The sequence below is a fragment of the Lactuca serriola genome, chromosome 8, assembly GCF_051521515.1.
Source record: "Lactuca serriola cultivar US96UC23 chromosome 8, Lser_US96UC23_V15, whole genome shotgun sequence".
NCBI lineage: Eukaryota > Viridiplantae > Streptophyta > Magnoliopsida > Asterales > Asteraceae > Lactuca > Lactuca serriola.
Window position 1 is genome coordinate 47805232 of NC_136415.1, and position 23786 is coordinate 47829017.

The following is a 23786-nucleotide window of genomic DNA, read 5'->3' on the forward strand; positions in this document are numbered from 1 at the left end:
AAATAAAATGCTACCTTTCCACCAGATAAAATTATCTTTCGACTGCTACAACTCTAAAGATGCTAAAAGAACAAATACATAAATGAAGTAGTTAATAAATGTGTTTTATCATACATCACCGGGGTATGAAGAAAGAACATAAAAAAATGAAATCAAACTAAAGATCAAATAAATACATACTTATATTATAGATAAATTGAATTAATATGAAAAGGAAAGTTGTTGTTATTCTAATCTTGAAAATAACACAAAGGATGAACTTTTTTTACACTTGAAAAATAGCAAAAAGTCTTAACTTTTATATTGAACTTTTATTCTTTTTCAACCATTTTATTTATGCCTTCCATTGCACCTCTTTCAGTAATTATCAAATCTATGAGCAAAAATATTTTAATCATATTCCATCATTTTGTTGGACAATTGTCAAACCCCCAAACCAAGGATGGTGGAAACGTCCGGGGGTGGAGGACTTCATGTACAGTATCATAACAACGAGTATAATAGTGACCATAGCAAACACAACCAACATAAATATAATTGAAAAAGTTACATCATAGTATATACGTTTACATGTTTCTAAATCAATTACATTATGTTGAAAAAAATGTAATGTTTAACGCCTTAACGTTCCATCCTCAAAAGTAGCTGTTTACCTGCTTACTGATTTCGTGAGAATATAAGTACTTTTGAAAAAAGTGTCAACAATTAAGTTGGTGAGGTGATAAGCTTTTGAATGAAATGTTGAAATCCTTTCGTTATAGAAGTAACGTTTGTTTTAGAAAATCCAATATTTTCCTTTTAAAAATATAATGTAGCCTTAAATGCCAAGACTAATAATGTACTAGTGTTTTCCATATAAGTTGTGAATTATGCAAGTTTAAATCGTCATAAACCCGTTTAATTGAAGTAAGATCCCGTAAATCTTATGTTTTGTTAATACCCCATGTGAGTTATTATAACCATGCTATGAATTAGTCGGCCTTGCATACGACGTTCTTCAGGCGTCGGAATGTTAATGATATTTGTCACTCTAGACCCGTCGGTCTAGCTGTTGCATGCAGCTAAGGTGTGGGTTTGTCAGACCCAATATAGATCAATATACAACTATCACACTCTCCCTACAAGAGACTCTGGTTACAATTACAGGACTTTTGATTTTGTGACTTTAGAAGTAACGCGAAGCGAATGTCTCCCAAATTTATTCATTAACAGATTTATATAAAGTGAACTGAAAACCCCTTTTTGCCGAGATATACTCTTTCGTGGTGTGATGTAAATGAAACATAAACTATGATTTGTTAGAATTTATCCTAATTGTTTGTAATGTATATGAAACGTAAACTATACCTATTATAGTTTATCAGAATGTTGGTAATGTATAGAAACCTTTACTGTGTAAGTAAAATGTATAGCGAAAACATACTATGTCTATTAGGCCTCATCTTGTAATAATTGGAATACTAACTGATTTTTACAATTTAGTGAACATTTTTCTGTTATATAATTATATCACAACAGAAAACACATGCAAAATATGAAGTCATCAAAGATTAACACTTGCTCCACATGTTACAAAGTGTTATGAAAGTTGTAAACTGTAAATTCGTTTTTACCATTTCTACACTGATTTAGAAAAATCATAGAAAAGTCATACGAAGTCAAAAACTAGATCCGTCAACTCTGAGAGTTTAGAAATGTGTCTAGTTTGTTCATAACTTTTATTACGATTTACAAAAACCTCTAACTGATGTGAAAATGTTCATACTCACAGACTGGTCCGAATTCGTAGCTACAGTGATAGGCAGTTTTGTAAAAATCACCATAAATAGTAGAAAATTCGTGTGAGTATGTGCAAGTAGTCATTTTAAAGGTATAAACCTGAAATATTTGCATCTAATACAGTTTTGAAAACTAAAAAGTTTAAGATGTTCAAAATAGTCTGTGAATGGAACAAAACTTTCCTGTGGAAAGCTAATGCTTGAGTGTTGTTAAGTTCTTGGTGATTTAACTTGTATTCTCCACCCTAAAACTTGAAGAAAACATGAAACGGTGGGGGTATGAACTCACCTTGACTGATTTTAGTAGATAGATGATGAAGAAAAGGAGTTTCCAATTCAAGATCACTTGGGAAATACTTGAGGATTTGAAGATCTAACAACAAATATGATGATATTTGTGTAAGGAACCCATGATTTGAGTGAAACGATGCAAGATGATCAAGTGTAGGATGAAGTTACTTACCAAAATTGGAGGGGAAAGCTCAAGAACAACCTTCAAACTTAAGTTTAGAGATAGAAAGTGAGAGAGAGAAATGGGGTTGCTTCTTGGTGATAGTGTGAAGAATGTGGGAGAAGGAGTAAAGATTTCCAGCCCTTGATCTCCCTCATATGCTGGAGGAAGAGGGTGAAAGGACAATTAATTGACTAAGTAGTGATGAATAGTGACTGGCTACGGCCTTGGAGTGGGTGTGGAGGGTTGCTTGTGTCATACATTAAGGTAAAGTCAACACTCCACCTCAAAATCTTACCCACTAGATTTTATTCTTAGGCAATGATTTTCCTCCAAAAATGATTAAAATATGATTATATAGGGTCTCATATGCCAAAACATGAGTTCGGGTGAAAATCCCGCATCAAAATCATTAAAAATAGGCTTAAAAGGAAGTTGCGGTCAAAAATCGAGAAGAAGCTGCGGACATCCGAAGTCAGGAGGCGAGGTTCGGTCCATGGTGCTGAGAACCGAAAGCAGGTTTGGTCCGAGAAGGGTTCGGTTGCGAGGCTAGGACCGAAGGTGGTGGGAAGCAAAATAGACCAAAGTCTGAAGGAGCGAAATGAACCGAAAGGCGCGCAAGGAGCCGAACCCGAAGGTGACTTCGGTTCTAATGGGGACTTCGGCTCTTATATGAGGTTTGATTCTAATAGAGACTTCGGTCCTTAAGGGCTGTTTTTCAAGAAATCTTCGCGTCTTGAGTGATTTTTGACCAAGTTAAGGGTCTGGATCCCCCGAATGATTATAAAAAGTTGAAAGAGATTTTGAGAGATTTTTGGGAGAGAGAGAGATTGATAAAGAGAGATTGAGAGAGGCTTCATTTTTGACCTTTTTGGATATCTGGCTTCGTAACGCAAGGTTCATACACCCCGTTAAGCCTCGTTATGATCGTTATATGCTCCCGAGGGATATGGAATAATGTTTTATCGAATAGCTTCATCACTTATCCCGATTAGGGTTTAGAGTTTCTGAACATACGAACTTTCCAAGTGATAACTACTTATTAAAATAGCGAGTTGTACAACTTTTAACATAATGCAAACCCATATATACCAGGGTTAGTTGAGTTGACCGGTTTGACTTGTTGATTTTATTTGACTTTAACTCCACTAGAAATCGACGGTTGTCACATCATCCCCCCGTTAGAAGGAATTCCGTCCATAAATTAATGTTTTGGCTATGATTTCAAGAATTTGGGAAGAGGTGTGGGTATTTTCGTTTCATTTGATCTTGCGTTCCCAGGTGAATTCGGGTCCTCGTTTAGCGTTCCAACGAACCTTAACAATGGGAATACAACTTTGCTTTGTTCTTTTGATCTCCCGATCCATGATTTCAACTGGTTGCTCTACGAAGTGGAGACTCTCGTCAACTTCAATTTCGTTGAGTGGTATCACGTGGGTCTCGTCGGATAAACATTTCTTTAAGTTAGATACGTGGAAGGTAGGATGTACGTTATTAAGTTCCTGTGGTAGTCGGAGTTTATATGCTATGGGGCCAATCCTGGCATGGATTTCGAATGGCCCAATATACCTAGGGTTTAGTTTCCCACGCTTACCAAAACATATCATACCCTTCCAGGGTGAGACCTTCAGTTGCACACAGTCTCCAACCTGGAATTCCAAAGGTTTGTGTCGCTTATCAGCGTAACTCTTTTGTCAGTCACGAGATGCTTTCAGTCTTTCTCGTATTTGGATGACGTTTTCTGTGGTTTCCCTTATGATTTGAGGACCGGTGAGGGCGCTATTTAGGACTTATCCCTTTTCTAGCTGAGTGTCCCTCACTTCGGCCTAACACAGGGGTGATCTACACTTTGTCACATCCGGCCATATAGAGGTTCAAACAGAGCGACCTTGATGCTAGTATGATAGCTATTATTGTAAGAGAATTCGATGAGTGGTAAGTGGGTATCCCATGCTTTACCAAACTCTATTACACAAGCTCTCAGCATGTCTTCAAGTTTCTGAATGGTTCTTTTGCTCTGTCCGTCGGTTTGTGGGTGGTAGGTTGTACTCATGTCTAGCCTAGTCCCCAGATATTTTTTGTAAAGACTGCCAAAATCATGAAGTGAATCTACTATCTCTATCGGATATAATCGATATTGACACTCCATGCAGTCGTACAATCTCTTTAATGTAGGTCCTGGTTAGTTTCTTCATCTTGTCAATCTCCTTGATAGGCAGGAAGTGCGTGGATTTGGTCAGCCTGTTGATGATTACCCAAATGGTATCCAGTCTACTCGTTGTCTTGGGTAACTTGGTTATGAAGTCCATGGTTATCCATTCCTACTTCCACTCAGGTATTTTTGGTTGTTGAAGTAAGCCCGATGGCTTTTGGTATTCTACTTTCACATTGGTGCAAGTCAAACACTTGCCCATGTAAGTAGAAATTTCTGCTTTCATGTTCGGCCACCAGTAAATCTTCTTGAGGTCTAGATACATTTTGTATGCACCTGATTGGACGGAGTATTGAGTTTTGTGACATCCCCAATTTCACGGCCAGAAAAGACCGATTTGTTTATGCTTTGTTTTATAAATCAGAGTGATCGTTTAAAGAAAACGGTTGCGGAATTTATTCCCAAAATAAAATATGATAACCATTTTATCAAAACATTTCTCGAAAAGAATGTATTTTCATTAAATAATAAAACCTCGGGATGTCATGTTCGTTACAGACCAAAAGCATAAACAATATAAAATAGACCTTACAATAGTTATTCAACTACTGATCTATAATCCAAAATCTCTCGTCAAGTCCGCCGACTTATACTCTTGTGTCATTACCTGTAATGAAAAGAAAATTGAGTGGGTCAGACTTGGGAGCCTGGTGAGCATATAGGGTTTTCAACCCACAATAATACATTTATTATATTCAATTATCAAAAAATCAACCCAAATACCCATCCCCATTATCTTCTTAAGGTTTTACCCTAAGAATCCACTATCCTTCATTCATTCATTCCTAAGGATTTACCTAAGGAATTGGCACGAAGTCCATTGCTGCGAAAGTTTATAGATCAGGTACTAAATCCATAGTTATCAGACGCTAACTCCATAGTCGTCGGGGTTTACTCAAGCAGCGCTAACTCCATAGTCACCAAGGTTCACTTAACAGGCACGAAGTCACATCGTCACCAAGGTTTACTCAATAGGTGCTAACTCCATAGTCACCAAGGTTCACTTAACAAGCGCTAACTCCATAGTCGCCAAGGTTTACTCAACAAGCGCTAACTCCATAGTCGCCAAGGTTCATCAAATAGGCACGAAGTCACATCGTCGCCAAGGTTTATACAATAGGCGCTAACTCCATAGCCACCAAGGTTTATCTAATAATAGGCACTAACTCCATAGTCACCAAGGTTTATCTAACAGCAGGCGCTAACTCCATAGTCACCAACTATCCCATCTACCCATGTTCTACCCAACAATTTTGTAGATATAAATACTTACACAGTTTAAATCATTTAACACCTGTATAAAACTCCAAATTCCATGCCCATCTCAAATAGACAAATAACATATAAACACATAGCACGTATTTCATAGCAAATACTTCATATTTATGTGTTAGAAGAAAGTAACTACACACTCGCGCATATAAACAACAATATACTTAATACACTCAAACCATACTTGTATTATTATCGTGTTTACGAAAGCTAGTATACACTCACTTGATCAGAAGATGATCGGACGGCACTACGACATGCAGAAGTAGTAATCCACCGCAGATCTGGAAGATCTCCACAAAAATCGAACTTCTCGCGGGCAGAGCTTTGGCTGGGGAACCGCACTTCTCGGAATCTTTGGGATCTTGGGACTTGCCTCGGGGCTAGAGAATAATACCGGAGCTTCGGGGTATTTATGGCATGCAAAACGATGCAAAACGGGAGAGAGAGAAGAGAAGAAATTGGCAATTGGGTCGGCTGCCTTCGCATCCTATTTGTAGGAGGCTGGAGCCTCGGAGTACGCGGGGCATACTGGTCCGAATGCGTCATGGCGTTCGTCATCCGAAGCCACTTGCTGCGAATGTCGACACTTCGGAGTACGCAGGGCGTACTCGAGTACGCGGCGCGTACCTCGGATCAGACCGGTGACTCCTTCGGATAATGCTTACGAATTTCCTTTTAAATTTAAATACAAAATTATTAATAAACTTCGGAAATTCATATCTTCTTCATACGAACTCCGTTTTTGACGTTCTTTATATCCACGCGAAGGTGAGACTACGCTCTACAACTTTCGTTTAGACTCCGTCGGCTAATTTTGACTTTTATTTTTATTATTTATTTTTAATAGGCCGCGACAGAAAACTTCGTTATAAATTCATAACTTCTTCGTTTGACGTCCGTTCTCGCCTAACTTTTTATCGCTTCGATACCAACAACGAGATCTTCGATTCTCGTTTAGATTGCTAAGGCTAAATATCGCTCTAACGTAAATTCACTTTTTACGTCGCGCTGTGTCGCGCCGGTTCTGTCGCGAAACTTCGACAAGTCATAACTTCTTTGTTATAACTCGGATTTTGGCGTTCTTTATATGCACGGAAACCTTGTAACATATACTACAACTTAGTTAGGATTATTCATCCTAAATAATCTTCTATAAAAAAGTCATTTTTGACTCTTATTGTCTCTAAATTGACTAGCCCTGATCTACGGGCGTTACAATTATCTCCCCCTTAGGATGATTACGTCCCGAAATCATCAACGAAATAGGATTCACATACTGAATCCATAAGTTATCTCTCCATTCTAAGTAATAACCTTGATGGGTCGTGTCCCGATGACCTCTCATCATAGTCGGACTCAATTGATATGACCCCTAGGGTCGGAATAACAACTATCTTACTAGACATTACCGAAACAATGGTAATGACATACTTGAATAAAACGGAATCAATTACTAGCTTCTTGATAACCTTGTGACTTCCCCTGATCCAAGCGTGAGTCCTGTGCTTCCGGTAGTATAGATCTCTACTACCATTCACACCTACTCATACTCGTCCCAAGTATTGTCTCGCAGTTAACCAAGTCACCATACATAAATCATATAATCATTCAACACATCAGATAACAAAACCAGGATTTATATTAATTCTTGAAACTATTACATAAAAGTTCAGGTTCACCCTATACCATGCCTCTAACAGGCTATGCTTCCTGATACAGACTTTACCGACTTTATATATTAATATGAAGTCTTCATCCTTTAACCCTCTCATCCCTTTCTGCTTCGTTGAGGAACATGTTGAATGCCCTTGGCTGTGGAGGTGTGTTTTTCTGTGGGCAGTCTTTAGAAATATGACCTTCTTCATTACACCTATAGCACATCTTCTTGTTAGGTGCGCACTTGTTGGCATAGTGCCCTGTCTTCCCACATTTGTAGCAAGTCATCTCCTCGCTACATTTCCCGAAGTGTTTCTTCTTACACTTCTCACACCACTTAGCCTCATCTCTTCCCCCAGATTTCGAGAATTTACTTTCTTTGTCGATTATTGAAGATCCTTCACGCTTCCTTTTCTCTCCAACTTCAGCCCTTTCCAGACCCTTTTCTTTTATTTGGGTCTCAACATTTTTGGCTGCCTAGATGGCGGCTTTCAGAGTGGTTGCTTGTTTGACTATCGGACCAAAGTCCGCTGGTAATCCATTGGCAAACTTGTTGACCTTGGAAAGTTCAGTCGGAATTAGGTATGGAATAAGCTTCATCTTCTCCGTAAAGCTCGTAGCGTATTCAGTAACGCTCAATTTTCCTTTCTTCAGATTCTGGAACTCATTGTTGATTTCCAGAAGATCCTGCTCAGAGCAGTATTGCATTTTCATTTGCTCCACGAACTCTTCCCAAGACATCTTGCTAGCTTCTCCCTTAGGCATTGAACCAGCCAGTAACTTCCACCAGCTCAATACTCCAGATTTTAACAGAGGGATTGCAAGGGCGGTCTTCTGTCTGTTGCTACGCTCGCAACTTTCAAACATTGTCTCCATTTCGGAGATCCAGTCCATGAATTGCACCGGTGTCGGGCTCCCAGAAAGACATGGTGGTTTGGATGCCATGAAATCCTTGTACTTGCATCCACGTCCATCATTTCCTCTATCCTGGTTGTTTTGGCGAACTATTGGTGGGTTGGCTTGACCAACGGTCCCACTATAGTTTCCTCCTTCAGACTGCCCTCCATTTACTTCGGGCTCTTCAACTCGAATTGACAATTCCTCGCGATTTTGTCTGATCAGACGTCTAGTTTCTTCCATCTGATTATTCAACATTGCCTGGATCATCACTTGAACTCCGGCCATTGTCATTGGTTCAGGCGCTGCTGCCACAACAGGAATTTGTTTAATTACTGGTATTTGATTCCTGTTCTCATCAGCATTTCCAACTCCACTCCTCGTTCTCACCATTTTTGATCTATACACCGAATATGGTGAAATTAGATCCTTAATCACGATAGATATTCAAATCATCCTTATCACTCCGAAACGTTTATATGCTAGTTCTAATATCGTAGACGTACGCTTAGAATCCTATACACATAAGGTTTCCAGATCCGGTCGGCAACAGACCATAGATCCGAACAAATAATGTCATATATGGCAAACATATAACAATTAACACATAATAGCATTTTAGGCAATTTTCCTAAAATATACTAGTGCTCGTGTCTTAAAATATGGTAGACACTCATCTCACAATCATCACTTAGCATTCTAAGTTTAAGTCTAGAAATCCTACAAATTCCTAGTTTGCTTAAACTAATGCTCTGATACCAACTGTGACATCCCCAATTTCACGGCCAGAAAAGACCGATTTGTTTATGCTTTGTTTTATAAATCAGAGTGATCGTTTAAAGAAAACGGTTGCGGAATTTGTTCCCAAAATAAAATATGATAACCATTTTATCAAAACATTTCTCGAAAAGAATGTATTTTCATTAAATAATAAAACCTCGGGATGTCATGTTCGTTACAGACCAAAAGCATAAACAATATAAAATAGACCTTACAATAGTTATTCAACTACTGATCTATAATCCAAAATCTCTCGTCAAGTCCACCGACTTATACTCTTGTGTCATTACCTGTAATGAAAAGAAAACTGAGTGGGTCAGGCTTGGGAGCCTGGTGAGCATATAGGGTTTTCAACCCACAATAATACATTTATTATATTCAATTATCAAAAAATCAACCCAAATACCCATCCCCATTATCTTCTTAAGGTTTTACCCTAAGAATCCACTATCCTTCATTCATTCATTCCTAAGGATTTACCTAAGGAATTGGCACGAAGTCCATTGCTGCGAAAGTTTATAGATCAGGTACTAAATCCATAGTTATCAGACGCTAACTCCATAGTCGTCGGGGTTTACTCAAGCGGCGCTAACTCCATAGTCACCAAGGTTCACTTAACAGGCACGAAGTCACATCGTCACCAAGGTTTACTCAATAGGTGCTAACTCCATAGTCACCAAGGTTCACTTAACAAGCGCTAACTCCATAGTCGCCAAGGTTTACTCAACAAGCGCTAACTCCATAGTCGCCAAGGTTCATCAAATAGGCACGAAGTCACATCGTCGCCAAGGTTTATACAATAGGCGCTAACTCCATAGCCACCAAGGTTTATCTAATAATAGGCGCTAACTCCATAGTCACCAAGGTTTATCTAACAGTAGGCGCTAACTCCATAGTCACCAACTATCCCATCTACCCATGTTCTACCCAACAATTTTGTAGATATAAATACTTACACAGTTTAAATCATTTAACACCTGTATAAAACTCCAAATTCCATACCCATCTCAAATAGACAAATAACATATAAACACATAGCACATATTTCATAGCAAATACTTCATATTTATGTGTTAGAAGAAAGTAACTACACACTCGCGCATATAAACAACAATATACTTAATACACTCAAACCATACTTGTATTATTATCGTGTTTACGAAAGCTAGTATACACTCACTTGATCAGAAGATGATCGGACGGCACTACGACATGCAGAAGTAGTAATCCACCGCAGATCTGGAAGATCTCCACAAAAATCGAACTTCTCGCGGGCAGAGCTTTGGCTGGGGAACCGCACTTCTCGGAATCTTCGGGATCTTGGGACTTGCCTCGGGGCTAGAGAATAATACCGGAGCTTCGGGGTATTTATGGCATGCAAAACGATGCAAAACGGGAGAGAGAGAAGAGAAGAAATTGGCAATTGGGTCGGCTGCCTTCGCATCCTATTTACAGGAGGCTGGAGCCTCGGAGTACGCGGGGCGTACTGGTCCGAATGCGTCATGGCGTTCGTCATCCGAAGCCACTTGCTGCGAATGTCGACACTTCGGAGTACGCGGCGCGTACCTCGGATCAGACCGGCGACTCCTTCGGATAATGCTTCCGAATTTCCTTTTAAATTTAAATACAAAATTATTAATAAACTTCGGAAATTCATATCTTCTTCATACGAACTCCATTTTCGACGTTCTTTATATCCACGCGAAGGTGAGACTACGCTCTACAACTTTCGTTTAGACTCCGTCGGCTAATTTTGACTTTTATTTTTATTATTTATTTTTAATAGGCCGCGACAGAAAACTTCGTTATAAATTCATAACTTCTTCGTTTGACGTCCGTTCTCGCCTAACTTTTTATCGCTTCGATACCAACAACGAGATCTTCGATTCTCGTTTAGATTGCTAAGGCTAAATATCGCTCTAACGTAAATTCACTTTTTACGTCGCGCTGTGTCGCGCCGGTTCTGTTGCGAAACTTCGACAGGTCATAACTTCTTTGTTATAACTCGGATTTTGGCGTTCTTTATATGCACAGAAACCTTGTAACATATACTACAACTTAGTTAGGATTATTCATCCTAAATAATATTATATCAAAAAGTCATTTTTGACTCTTATTGTCTCTAAATTGACTAGCCCTGATCTACGGGCGTTACAAGTTTTATGTGCTTCACTCATGACAATGTCTTGGAACCCACCGAACTTCGGGGTCCAAATTCGATTTATGAGATAACAAGCTCCGTCGTCTTTGACTTCAAGGTTCTTATCCATTCCCCGCAATGCCTCTCCCATCACGTTTTCTGGTTTTAAGGCCTCTGGTTGGGCCTCTTTGATTTGTGTGGACAGGTGTGAATGGATTGTCATTTTTAGTGACTTTACTCGACATCCCGAGTATTCTTTTCTGCTTATCACATCTGCTACCACGTTAGCCTTGCCTGGATGATAGCGAATCTCGCACTCGTAATCATTCAGAAGTTCTATCCATCGTCTCTGTCTCATGTTGAGCTCTTTTTGGTTTAGAATATGCTGGAGACTCTTATGATCAGTGAAGATAATGCACTTTGTACCGTAGAGGTAGTGCCTCCAGATCTTCAGGGCAAACACTAATGCTCCTAATTAGAGGTCGTGGGTAGTGTAGTTAACTTTGTGTGTTTTAAGTTGTCTCGAGGCGTAGGCGATGACCTTTCCTCTTTGCATGAGTACACATCCAAGACCTTGATTTGAATCATTGTAATAGACCATGAACTCCGCAGTCCCTTTTGGGAGATATAAGATCGGTGCGCTGCACATGGCTTGTTTCAACGTTTGGAAGCCAACCTCTTGTTTAGCCTCCCAATTAAACATTACACCCTTTTGAGTCAGGGTGGTGAGTGGTTTTGTGATCTTGGAGAATTTTTGAATGAATCTTTAGTAATATCGCGTAAGCCCTAAGAATTGTCGGATTTCTGTCGGTGTTTTCGGTCTCGTCCAGTTTTCGATCGCCTTTATTTTAGAGGGATCCACATGTATATCTTTTTCGTTAACCATATTGGCCAAGGAAATCGACTTCTCGGATCCAAAATTCGCACTTCAAGAGTTTAGCATAAAGCTTCTCGGCTCTTAGCGTCTCCAATATTAGTCGTAGATGCTGGTTGTGTTCTTCTTTGCTCTGTGAATACACTAAAATATCGTCGATGAATACGATTACGAATTTGTCTAAATAAGGCCAGCACACTCATTTCATTAGGTCTATGAACACCGTAGGCACGTGTGTTAGACCGAAGGGCATCACCACGAATTCGTAATGACCGTAGCGCGTTATGAAAGCTGTTTTGGGAATATCATCCTCTTGAACTCGTAGTTGATGGTATCCCGACCTCAAGTCGATTTTCGAAAAATAACTCGCTCCTTGAAGTTGGTCAAAGAGGTCGTCGATTTGGGGTAGAGGGTATCGATTATTGATGGTGAGTTTGTTTAATACCCGATAGTCGATGCACATGCGAAAAGATCCGTCCTTCTTCTTCACAAAGAGGACTAGTGCACCCCAGGGTGAAGAGATCGGTCTAATAAACCCTTTGCTTAACAGTTTATTCAGTTGACTAGATAGTTCTTGCATTTTTGCCAGCGCTAGGCGATATGGAGCTTTGGCTATGTGGGTAGCTCTGGGGACAAAGTTGATTCGGAATTCGACTTGTCGTGCAAGTAGTACACCTGGAAGGTCTTCTGGGAACACGTCGAGAAATTTACGGACCTCCGGGATGTCTTTGATGTCCTTCGTTTCTTGTTTCTTGTCTACTACATGGGCTAAGAAGGCATCATATTCCTTTCGGAGGTACTTTTGAGCATTGACGCAAGACATGATCTATAAGTTTGTACTGGGTTTATCGCCGTAGATGAGAAGGGTTTTGCCATTCGGCAGATTAAGGCGGACGGCCCTTTCGTAACACAAAATGTTGGCACGATGAGAACTTAACCAATCCATACCAACGATGATGTCGAAACTTTTTATTATGACCGACATTAGGTCGATTTTGAACGAATGATTGTCCAGAGTGAGGGTACACCCTGTGTATATGTCACTAGTGCGCTCTGCCTTCCCGTTAGTCATTTCTACGACGTATGTATCTTTTATTGACTAGGGATTTTGTTTAAGTAGTTGTTTGTATTCATGGCTCACGAAACTCCTCTCTGCCCCGCTATCGAAAAGTATGCTTGCATATGAGTTATTGAGAAGGAACGTACCGGTAACCACCGTGGGATCCTTGACTGCTTCTCTGTGTCCTATAGCCAGGACTCTTCCTACACCCCCAGAATTGGCGTTTCGTGCCTTTGGGCAATCTCATTTGAAGTGCCCCGTTTCCCCACAACCATAGCAGGCTCAACTTGCTCCGATGTTGGTGACTTGAGTAATGGGTTGGGTTGGCGCTTTACAGACTCGAGCAGTGTGTCCCTTCTTTTTTCAATTGCTGCAATGCATTTCCCGAGAAGCACCGGTGTGGTAGAAGTTGCACTTAGGGAGGGTTCCAGCATATTCCCTTAATGGTGTTGGAGTGGCAGCACAAACAGAAACTGTCTATTGCTTCTTGGCGGAGTCTGGTACCGACTGTTTCTTTTTGTTACTCCTGAATTTTCTTCTATTGTTTCCCCCTCTTGCTTGATCAGGGGTGGTGGTCACAGTACCATGGCTGGCCCTATGGTCGATAAGTTGTTGTGCCAATTCCTTGGCACTGTCAAAAGTAGTGGGTTTGGAGGCCAGCACACTATCTTGAATCTAGGATGATAGACCCTAGAGGTATCATTCCACCTTCTTTTCTGGAGTGACCATTGCTAGGCAAATAAGTGCTAGGTCATTGAATCGGGCAGTATAAGTTTCAAGGTCAGAGACTGACATCTTGAGACTCCAGAGTTCTTATTCAAGTTTTTGCACCTCGCCCCTCAAGCAATACTCCTTCAGCATCATTGCCTTCAAGTCCTCCCAGCTCATGGAGTTAGTCACTGCGAGAGTAAGTGACTTAACTCGACCATTCCAACAAGTGAGGGCCCTGCCGGTGAAAGTGAATGTCGCATACTTGACCTTGCTCATTTCGGGGAAAGCACAAACTTCACAGACTGCTTTGGTCCTCTTGAACCATTGCATCAGTGTGATGACACCCCCGCTTCCATTGAAAGAATTTGGATTGCCATTGGCAAAGTCTTTGTAAGAACACTCTTTTGTACGCCCCGTACTGTCCCCATGATTCGAGTGTGTAGCACCAGATCCAGAACCGCCGGCACCATTGGTACCCATATGTGACATTACGACCGCCACGACCGCTGTTACCGCAGCTTGAAACATTGTGGAATCAAACTGTGGCGGCAGTGGTGGAGGTGGTGCTGCAATGTTGGACGGTCTGGGATTTTTCCTTGGCGGCATAGTTCTGTCATAAGTTTTAAAGATGAAAAGTCGGTGAGTCTTCAATAGTAAGGATGAGTCGGGTGTTATTTGAGCTACATTATCAGTATTATGCCCCAACTTTATTGTATTTGCAAGAAATTCATAAATAAAGTCTATACAAATAAACTTATGAATTTAGTAATAGTGACTCAACCGAAAACTTGTGTTCTGCTCTGTGCCTGATCCACTCCTAAAATTCACTCGACGTATGCCAGTTGCATGTAATTAAGTTTTGATAAACCGTTGAACCTAATGAGTCTGTCCTAAATCCACAACCAAACAAGGAACAGGTCCTAAGGCGGACTCACCATTTCTAAGTCGACCGCCCCTTAATTACACAAACTTCGAGGTACACCTTATGAATTTTAAAGTTATCATTTGCAAATCGTTTGTATTATCAAGTTATGAGATCCAATGCCAAACATCCAACAAAATAAAATGGAAGTCAATTTAATTGATGTAAATTTGGTACGTAATGCTTAGGAAAATTTGAACTCATAGGAGGTCTACGTTACATCAATGTAGAAGAAATTTTTTGACAACATAACGACCCATCAAGTAGTGTAATCACTTAGACGTAGGGTCGAACCTACTTGTAAGAAAGAGTAGCACGAACGCATACTCGAAATCGTAGTTTTATAACAAAATGTGAGTAGTGTAAGCACTACTCGCGGCGGGTGGCATCTAGTCCATTGTGGCCTTGAGACGAGGTCGAGGCTCCCTGAAGCTCTACAATCCGGCGTTCGGCCGTGATCACTCTCTCCTCGAGAGCTGCGTGCCTCACCTGGTACTACCTTACCTCCGCTCGAGTGACTGTAAGGTCCTCGATAAGTTGGTCCACGGGATAGAAGTCCCTTTCCAACTCCTTGGTGTGTGCATTGGTGGCTTCTACAACCGCGTTGAGATCCCGAACTTGATCTGTCATTTCCTTATTCTGGTTTCACAAGTTTGCGATTTGCTGGACCATGATGGGGAGGGCTCTGTCAGCCGGTTCCACGTGGCTGAGGTCGTAGTAACCCCGTTGATCGCCATATGGTGATCGCTATCATTGTTGACGGCTCCACCTCTCGATCACTGTTGCCCAACGGGGCTCATGCCTGTTGTAGCCGAAACGGTTCGCAGGCACACTGGCGATGTAAGGAGGGTTGATGACTTCCTCCTACGGTTCCTTCTCTTCCTCTTCATCCTCCATTTCTTCTTCGTCATCGGGTTCTTCTTCTTCTTTGTCCTCTTCGGGGTCTTCCTCAGGATCCTCCTCGATCATTTCCTCGGGTTCTGCCTCAAGCCATCCAGCGTTTCCCTCATTAGGGAAGTAAGGGTCTCTAGGTACATGGAGTCCCGCCATGTCATCTGTACGAGAATAGGGGGGGGGGGTAAGAGGCACATAATGAATTAAAAAAAATATTGTACTTTTAGTAACATAAAATACTCCTATAGTATTTTAAATATTTGTTTGACTCTAATTGTAGTTCTTGTATGAGTGTTGGTAGGTTAATAGACTTGTTGCCCACTACCACTATCCCCCGACATATGCTAGTCACATCTTGGACAAATACAGTTGATCAGGCTATATTACTCATAAACATGATTGCATAACCCAAGGCATAATGTTAGAGTACAACTCATCCACTTTTATTTTTCGTGATTTCTCCTAGGTGTGCCACTATACCGGCATGCATGCATGTACTTATACCTTTATTTTTTAAATATATATATATATATATATATATATATATATATATATATTATAAAAGTATAATTGTATGGGAAATGGTTTAATCAGAGAGTCTTAGTCCCATTGTGTTTATAGTTTGTATATCCTATATGGTTTGATATACTAAGTTCACTATAAACAATGCTCTGATACAAATCTGTCACACCCCCAAACCAAGGAAGTTGTAAGGTTTAATAACTCTTTCATGTTATACATGTAATTATTTATTGAGGCCATCATAGATTTCACGACTTTTAAATAAAGTAAGATTACTTACAGCATATGAGGAAATCATGAAAAAAAATCTCAAGAAGTAACAGAGCTTGAAGAGATAATGTCTTTTTAGAATGCTTTGCTCTATATCAGCCAAAAAGACAAAATAAAAAAGCTTGATAACTTTTCTAATGTAGATGTTTTGAGAATGAATGGAATTTGGATTTGTGACTGATGAAAGAGAAGTATGGAGACAACCTTAGAGTATGATTCAAATTCAACACTTTGGTAGAATGGCAGAATAAACAAAAAGGCAGTTAACTGTAACTATGTGCTAATTTAATCAAGTAGTTCTGTTTGTTGAGAAAGTCATGTTTCTAGTTGTTATGTTTTTAGCTACTATTTGGTAGAATGGAATCAGGGACCCGATCGATTAGCAACTGAAAAATTGATTAATAGGAAAGTAATGTATACCACATGAGAGCAGAAGATGTAGCTACATTGATGGTCGGAGCAGAGAGAAGAGTAAATGTTTGACTTCTAGCAGAGAACAAAGGTGCGTTGAAGGAAGGGTGTGGTCCGGAGACGACTGACGATGATTTCCCGAAGACGATGGACCGGCGAAGATTGACCAGAGACGATGGACCGACGACAATTCACCGGTAACGCTGGTCCGAACTGCTAATGGTTGCTATGTCGATTTAGGGAAATGAGGAAAGATGTGTTGACGAGAAAGGCGGGGTGACTTTAAATTTAAACATTACAATGAAAATAGAAATATGGCATCTCAACTTTTTCCTCAAGTTGGTATAAAATGGCCCAAGAAAAGTTTTAGGTCTGAGAAAGGTAGTATAGTAAATATGTTTGATAAAAAGGTTTTGGTTAGCTGTGCATGAGTGCACAGGGACTAAGATAAGGACTTGTCAAATAAAATGAGCCTCTTCCATTTGAATGAAACTAAAGATTTGGTCATTTTCAAAAATAAAAAATATTAATTTATGACTGTAACTGATAGCGACTAATTTTTCTTCAATTTGTAAATCAGTGACTACTATTAAGTCGTAATTGCATAAATTTTAGAATAACAAAAAATGGTTAGTGTTGAGCTGTCAAAGCCATCAAATAAAGGGGTAAAAGTAATTCCTTAAACACTACTACTTTGTACTAAAAATGTAATACAAGGTAAGTAGGGTCGATCCATAGGAACACGAGATAAATGCTTATACCCTTTTTGCATAAGGTACAAATGATATCACAAAAGAGGGGGGGGGGGATTTTAATTCAAATAAAAGACTGAAAATTTTAGTAAACAATTGATCAAATAAAATGAAATCAAGGTTTATAAAATACTCCAACTCAATGTAAGACTAATTAGAAATGTGATTCAAAGTATGAAAGGATATTTCTTTAATTATATATAAGTTGGTACTTAGAATTGCTAAGAAGCTCTAGCCATTCACATTCACCATTTTAATTAATCAAAATAAGTTCTTTGATTAATTCTAATCTAACCAATCTAATCTAAACAAGTTCTTAGAATTAGATGGAAAGATTGCATTATGCTTTGTGTGAATTTTACCAACAACATTCAATACTCCTCATAAGCTTGGGAATATAAGAATGTGTGAATTTGATTTACACCAGATTTATTCTAAGAAAGTTCAGTCTAGTGTTTGTTACTTGTTCTATATGACAAAACAATTACGGATTTTGCATATTAATTAACTTGAATGAATCAACCCTAACTCAATTAGCCAAAAAGAACTAGAATTGAAATCAAACCTTCAATTAAAACAAAATCAACATCACTAGATAGCATTTAAAACAAACACCAAGTCAAATGATTGAATTCAAATCACGCACAATACCTAATACATGAAGTTGGAGAATTAAGTTTCTAGCCACTCATGACTAGAACAAAACACAAACCTAGAAATTGAAATTAAAGTCTTACAAATTGAAATCCAACTAAAATCCAATTGTTTCCAAGTGACAATTGCCTTCAAAATGCTCCCCTAAATTGCCTCCAGAATTCACAAAATCGACTTCCTTTCTAATGGAACCGGTTGCACCTTTTTAGAAAGAAGATAAATTGTTTAAAACTTACAACCTCGTTTACACGACCCGTGTAAATTAACACTACCATTTACAAGGTCGTGTAAACACAAAAACTATACTGCTTAATTTTTTCATGCCTTCAAAGTACACTACTCGTGAGTATGCATTTACACGACCTGTGTAAACACAAGGCTTCCATTTACACGGCCGTGTAAATCTCTGAATATTCAAAACCTTATTGTCATTGATATCTTCCTCCTCGGTACTCTGCAAGTCCCGAAACTCCATCTACATCCTTAATTCATCTCTCCAAGTAAGATCCTACCTCCAAAAATCTATGAAATATCATAAAAGTGTGTGAATGAAATTGCCTCATGAAAAATCCCGAAAAACATGCAAAATACATGAGCATAGTTGAGAATGTACATGTCATGCCTTGAGTCAACTTGGCTTTAGTCTCAAAATATTATACAACAATAGAAATAACACTTTTAGCCACTCCCTAATGCAACTCAACAGAATCAAAGATCACAACAGTTGTTCCCTCTCAAAAGCATCAAGTCAATTCATGGAACAAATTGTGGTCTTACTCTCGTGAAATTGTATGTGACAGAACATGCTCAATCATCTTTGTTTTACAAAATATGACAATGACCAAATCTAACTATTTGTTGACTAACAACAATCTTTTTCTAAAAAATATCTTCTAAAAATTCCCTAGTATTTACCCAGATTGGTTACAAATTTCAAACCACTTACACTAGTCAAAGTAATTAACATTCAGTCCTAATGTCATAAGTTCAAATCCAAGTCCAAAGGAATCTTTTGGCAGCTAAACATTTTTCCTAAACATATTACTCAATTAAACTATAATTACAAATATATACAAACTTTATAATTACATTTTCCTACAAATAAAGCGCATGATTTTCTTTGAAATCCGTGTAACGAGCTTTCAACCAACACATCCAGATCAAATGACCTTAGTGTGCTAGATTTAAAACGATCCATCGGGTTTACTTGCCCGAACCTCAAAGGCCACAAATTAGATTTTTTTGGGTTCCTATATATATATATATATATATATATATATATATATATATACATATTGTTATTATTAAGTTCATGAATTTCTATGGAACCTGTGTAGCGAACTTTCAACCCAATCAGTTTCAAACTATTCAGATTTAGGTGATTAGGTGTAGAACACCTCTCGGAGTTTACTCATTCAAGTTCCAAAGGTCAAATTAAAATAATAATATTTTTTTTTAAACAAAGATAACACAGAACACTCTTATAAACTAATATGCTAGGCCTATTTCTTTATATTTTCGTCCTTGAATTTTCTATTGTGGGATACCTCAAGGTCTATTACCGTGAGGGACTTCTAGACATTTTTTCGGGGGACTGAAGTCAGCATATGAAGATCCGTAAGTATAGTTGGATACTATGTCCCCAAGCAGGGTATATAAAAGGGAATGAGTAGAAAGGACTTTTTAGAGCGCTGGAAGGCTCGGGACACTGAAATTTTTTTATTCTTTTTATGATTTCTTGAATTTGACATTTTAAGTTCAATTGAGCACTTACTATTCATAAGACCAGTCATTCGTCCCAAAGATCGACTCATACCTGCTGTTATGCTCCAATGTTGACAATCTTCTCACTTTCTGTTTTGCACAAGTAACTTTGGGCTTCGGGAGGTGTGTTCGTGTGTGAATAGATTGATTTTAGATTTTCAATAAAAAGAGCAAATATAATCTCAAGGCATACGATTCACTTACCAGCTCGACTGTTTTGAGAAGATTCGATTGCTTGGGATTGAATCAACATTTTTTTTAAACATGAATAGAATGCAAAAATTAAGATGCAAAATGCAAAAAATAATAAAAATAGAATAGAAAGAAAATACTTGTAGTTTTTGAAAAATTTAATATGCTGAAAACGAGAGAAGAATAAAAATAAAAATAAAAATGAGAAAGAAAAACAGAATTATGCAATATGTACACAACTGCAACCTACATGCCACAAGATCTATGCATGGATGTATACCTCTCCCCAAGCTTAAAATATAACATCGTCCTCGATGCTTGTAGAGAGGCATAGTCGTCCTATTGAGGGCCGGGCGGTGCTGGATGTGGTGGGAACTATGGAGGGTAGTAGGGCTGATAACCAGTAGGATAATATGGGGGCCACTAGGGTTGAGATGTTGATGGTTGTTGGTGTGGTGGAAGGACAAGTACTCGGTGGAGGTCGCTCATCAAATAGGGAATATTGTGGTTGTGTTGCTCTTGAGTTGCCCATCTCTAATCAAACTCAGCCCACCGCAACTCCTGTTGGGCCCAACGCTCCTCCTGAAGATTACGGTAGTCCTGAAATTCCGAAGTATGTTCAACAACACCCGTTTAAATCTATCCCACCTCCTGCAGTTGGCTCATGTAATGGTGGTCTAAGCGTGCAAACTCGCCCATGTAGATGTTGTGTTCGGGAAAAGGAATGGGGCGAGGTGAGCTAGAAGCACCTGCAGTTGAAGCAGGAGTTTGAGGAATGGTGGTTGGAGGTCTACGGGCTACAATAACACCCAAGTTGGACTGGAGGTGACAATTGGTAGATGAGATGTCATTGGCCAAGGCTAATATCTTCTTATTTTGGTTGTCAATGCATAGATATTCTTTACCATCGACGGTCCAATGAACATCCCCATTGAAATTGCGGTGAAAGAGGTGCATGGTCTCCATAACATCAATAGACAGACGAGTGCGGCCGGGAATAATATCGGCTGGGTTGTTTGGTAGGTGGAGGCCAAGATGTTCAGCTCGAATAGAAACCATTCCGCCACAATAAAGCTGGCCACCATTACTCATGGAATTTCTGAGCATTTTTTGAATTACCCAACACCCGAAGTGAGGAACTTCCTCAGGCTTGTGAATCATGCATCACAGGACTTCCAATTCTTTCTTGTTTGCCTTGCTAATCTCTTCTTAAGGAAACAGGAGAGAAGTAATGATCTAGTGTGTGACCTTAAGAACCGGATGAATGATACTGGAAGCCTTTTTCGTGCCCGACTGAAACTCGTATTCACAAGAGATGGTCTCCAAAATCTTCCACAGCTTTGTGTTGAGTCCATTTGTGTTGCGACTTGGGCCATATATTTTGTTTCCGGATTGGGCCTGTCCATCAGTGTCTATCTAGATTAGTTTCGTTGTTATCTAGATTAGCTGTTAGGCTTATAGTATATATATGCATGCATGTATGCGTATATTAAAGAGAGTGTGGTTAATCACGTTGATTCTTGTAACCCTAAACACCTCTACAGATTGAAGTTCTTTGTCGAGCTCTTCTGAGGTGTTATCACATTAATCATACGACATATTCAGTGCCATACTTGTGTTCTTTATTACGTTCTTATTTAATATTCTGCTTAGAATCATACGATCCTAAAAGAACTTTGTTCTAACAATTGGTATCAGAGCAGGAGACTGTGTGATCAATACACATTCCTTCTGTATTCATAATACTTTAGGGTTTCCGCTTTTATCGTATAAATAGAAGCCGTCGTCTTCATATCGACGACAACTCTGTTTTTGATAAAACCCTAATCTCAAGTTTACAGGTTTGATTCTAGCAGCTCACCATGTCTCACGATGATTCGCATACAAACCCCATTAACATCTCAAACAGCATCGGATCAACAACCAGAGTACCCATACTCTATACTCAAGACTACGAAGTATGGGCTCATCACTTTGAAGATTATGTGGTTGGATATGAAGACAATGGCTATCTCATCTGGGAAGCTATCACTCTTGGACCGTTTGTACATTTGGGAACAAACACAACTGTTAAGTCACAAACGGATTACAACAAGTTGGTGACGGATGTTGAGAAGATGCCACAGGATGAGAAGGAAAAGCTCTTGTGTAACGTTAAAGCCATGCAAATGATAAGATTCGCCCTGCAATCTGACACCTTTCGGCTAGTAGGTTCATGCACAACTGCTAAAGAGATCTGGGATAGGTTGAAGGAACTTTACTCAACTGATGAAGATCTGGAACACTCCCTTCAAACTCTGTTACTGTCAGAATTTGGAGTTTTCGAACAAAAACCTGAAGAGAAGCTTGTACAGACATTTGATCGGTTAAATCATCTCCTCAGTAAGATGATCAAGCATGGGATATAGAGAAAGCTAATCAAACAGAAAGTAACGTTCATGAACGGGCTGAGACCAGAATGGATGGCTGTGGTTTCCACTATGAAGGTGCATGAACAGTTCAAATCGTACTCGCTGGCGAAACTAGTAGGTATACTAAAGTCTCATGAAAGTGTTGTAACCAAGGAAGCGAAAGTGGTCTCTGGTGTGGGATCGTTGGCTCTTGTTTCTAAAGGAAAAAGTACTGCAGAAGAAGAAGAAGAGCCAGACATTTCAGAGTGCGACCTTACAAGTGAGGAATATGCCTTGATGGTCACAAATCCAAAGAAATTTGCAAGGAGAAAATTTCCCGTCAGCAAGAACCGAAACTGGCAGTGAAGTTATAGTTCTGAAAAAAATGAAGGATGAACCGAAAGTCTCCTCTCAAAAGGATGAAGAGAAAAAGGAGAGCAAGCTTGTTGGAGACTCTGGATACGACTGCAACTATTGTCACGGCAGGAACCATTTCTCCAAAGATTGCATGTTGAGAAAGATGGCTGAGAAAAGAGAGGGGGAAGATGATGAGGCGTATTATATGTGAAAATTAGAAGTAAAGAAGAAAAAGGCGTCCAACAACTCGATAAATGCCTTAATCGTACAGGAGAATGTTGGGGAAGATGAGTTCGGTGGCGTAGAAGTCTGGTCAACCGACTCTGAAGACGAAGAGGTTAGAAGGCCCACTCATGGAAAGTGTGTGTGGAAAAGAATGAAGGTTCGGGTGGAAAGTGCTTTATCGTCACTGTTGGTCCATCAACTGAAAATGCAGATACGAAACCGAACCTGACAGAAAACAAGTGTTTTGCGGCTAAGCCGGTGAGTGAGAAGATCAATGACTGCGATCGATTGATCAAAAAGGTACATTCTATTCTTGAGTCTCTTAAAATTTCAAAAACTGATTATCAAGAAGAATTAAATGAATTAAACTTTAAATTTTCTAACCTAAGTAGTAGCCTCATGCAAACCCGCTTAGCGAATTCTAACCTAACTGACCAACTCGGCAGAGTGTATTCAAAAAGTGAGGAAAGGAGAATGTGGATTGAGCTGAAGGAAGCGGAGTTAGTTAGAGATAGGGATGAAAGTATTTATTTGCAAAGAGACAATTTAAAGTTATTAAAACAAAGAAATGTTTTCTGTTTAATTGCTAAGCGTCTTTA